This window comes from Schistocerca nitens, chromosome 4 (genome assembly GCF_023898315.1).
Source record: "Schistocerca nitens isolate TAMUIC-IGC-003100 chromosome 4, iqSchNite1.1, whole genome shotgun sequence".
Taxonomy (NCBI): domain Eukaryota; kingdom Metazoa; phylum Arthropoda; class Insecta; order Orthoptera; family Acrididae; genus Schistocerca; species Schistocerca nitens.
The window spans coordinates 272,079,432-272,081,653 of NC_064617.1; the positions used below are offsets into that span (position 1 = coordinate 272,079,432).

General features: G+C 48.9%; 2 non-coding genes across 2 annotated transcripts; one reads left to right on the plus strand and one right to left on the minus strand.

The window, feature by feature from the left end:
- Positions 1–705: 705 nt before the first annotated feature.
- On the minus strand, positions 706–777 carry Trnaa-cgc (transfer RNA alanine (anticodon CGC)). Its single transcript has one exon. It is a non-coding gene; the product is annotated as a tRNA-Ala (tRNA).
- Positions 778–895: 118 nt separating this feature from the next.
- On the plus strand, positions 896–967 carry Trnaw-cca (transfer RNA tryptophan (anticodon CCA)). The gene has a single exon. It is a non-coding gene; the product is annotated as a tRNA-Trp (tRNA).
- The last annotated feature ends 1,255 nt before the right edge of the window (positions 968–2,222 follow it).

The window sequence follows — 2,222 nt, forward strand, 5'->3', positions numbered from 1 at the left end:
CCTTTCTGGATGTAAAATGGCGAAACTTTTTCGAAACTCCCATCTTTTCTTTTAATTATAAGAAACACATTCTGCGAAGCAGCATGCATTCTGTTACTACCTGAATCAGGAGGACTGGCTACACGAGCCCTCTTGTGAGATTGGGTGTTAGAACCTACCAGCGGCCCACCCTTTCCGCTGGGAGGAGAAGAAGAAAACTTCGAGGGTTCCATCTCGGTCCCACGAGCAGCTAGGGAACTAGGAGTCCACCTAGACAGAGCCCCGCGTGCCTAGGTAAGCCTTATACAACTGAGGTGCGGCAGGCTCCCCAGAGGTTGCCCGCTAACGACTGTTCCACCTCAACAGCCATGCATCTCATCGGCGCGCAGCACACCTTGAGATTGAGGGGTTTTTTAGAGAGGTTTATTCCGTCCTCGCGATCCGGGCGGTCAAGCCAAGATCCCCATTCCCTGAGACACACAACGTTCCACCGCCGCGCCACACGGTGGTCGCTGAAGTATGCTCAGAGCTTACGGTGACAGGGGACTGGCGGCGCTTACCAGTCCCCAGCTCAGGAACCCCGGGGTCGCCAAGCCCGTACCCAGCAAATGAATGCTGAGCCCCTGGGGGCGAACTGTACGAAATCCACTTGCTTATACGCTGAATTTTATAGAATATGGTGATAGGCAAATGTTTTCATGTACTGTTGCACGGAGAAACAAAAATTGGAGGAGCTGGGATTTGAACCCAGGACTTCCTGCATGCGAAGCAGACACTCTACCACTGAGTTACACCCCCGCCAGAGCAACTACATCTGGGACGAGTGTCTCGTGGATCCTACTGTCATTTATTCTTAGGTATGAACGGTACAGTAAGTGTTCGAGGAACCAATTCATGATGAGACGTAAGCAGCGTTGACTCCGTGGCGCAACGGGAACGCGTCTGACTCCAGATCAGAAGGTTGTGTGTTCAAACCACGTCGGGGTCACTATGAAATTTTCGTTTACGAAAGCCATAGGCGAGTATGTCAATTTAATCACATACCAAACGATTACAGAGAGCGGACGAACAGAACGTGCTTGAAAAAAGCTACTAGTACAATTTTCGCATTCTGACATTAAGGTGAAGGCGCCGACTCACACTTCCTCCAGGCGCGAAGTGTCTAGTATTTTTTATATTTATATCGTTTAACGCTAATATATAACTGAGAGATAATGATTACGCAATATTTTGCTCGATTAGACGTCTTTAGCCAGGCAGAGTATAATATTTTTCCTTAAGTTATGGGAATAGAATGATCGTGAAAGGGGGTATAGCTCAGTCATTCCCTCGCGGGCAGCCGTGCGGTGCGGACGTACGGAGCGGCTGGTCGTGTTTACTTCGTCGCTGCCGGCGGCGGTCGCTGTGCATGGTGAGTGCGCGCTTACAGCGTTAACACTAACCTCAGTAATGAATCCTGGAACGCCCTCATGAATCAACCAGAACGGAAAGATACTCTTAAATTGACATTTGACCCGAAATTTGCTAGACCAAAATCCTTTGAGGCAAAATTATTTGTTCGAGGTGTTATGAAAGTAACACTTGACGATCTGATTGGCATACGCTTATCCATCGTTAGGAGTACCGTGTACCTGAAATTGGTGACGTCTGAAAGATGTGAGCAAATTGTTCAGTCTTGTGGTGGATCTCTTAAGTTCAAACATTCAGACGGAAACGTTGGCGACGTACAAATAACGCAGGCAGGCCTGGGGTTGCGAACCATTAGAGGATTTGAATTGCCTTTTGAAGTAATTGCCGAGCAGATTAACGCCAAACTACGGGAATATGGTTCGGTAGTAAGCAATGGTCAGGTCAACATATAATCCCAGTATTAAACGGTGTGCGGCAAATGAAAATCGAGTTGCTGAAGCATATTCCATCTTACGTCATCATATTTGGATACAGGGCCATAGCAATTTATGATGGGCAACCACGGACATGCTCGGGCTGTGGATCTACAGCACACGTCCGTGCACAGTGTATTCAAAGACGCGTAGCGCAGATGCCGACTGGTGAGCGTGAGCGGCCTGGCCCAAGTTCTACGTTGCCGATCACTTACGTAGCCCCGCCCGTGTAAACACCGCTCCAGAGCTCAGCGTCCCTAGATGCGTACACTGAACACAAAGAAGAGAACATACCAATGGCGACGAGTAATGTACCGGAAACCCGCAGAACTTCCTCAAAGGAAGTGGAGGAGGGAAGTA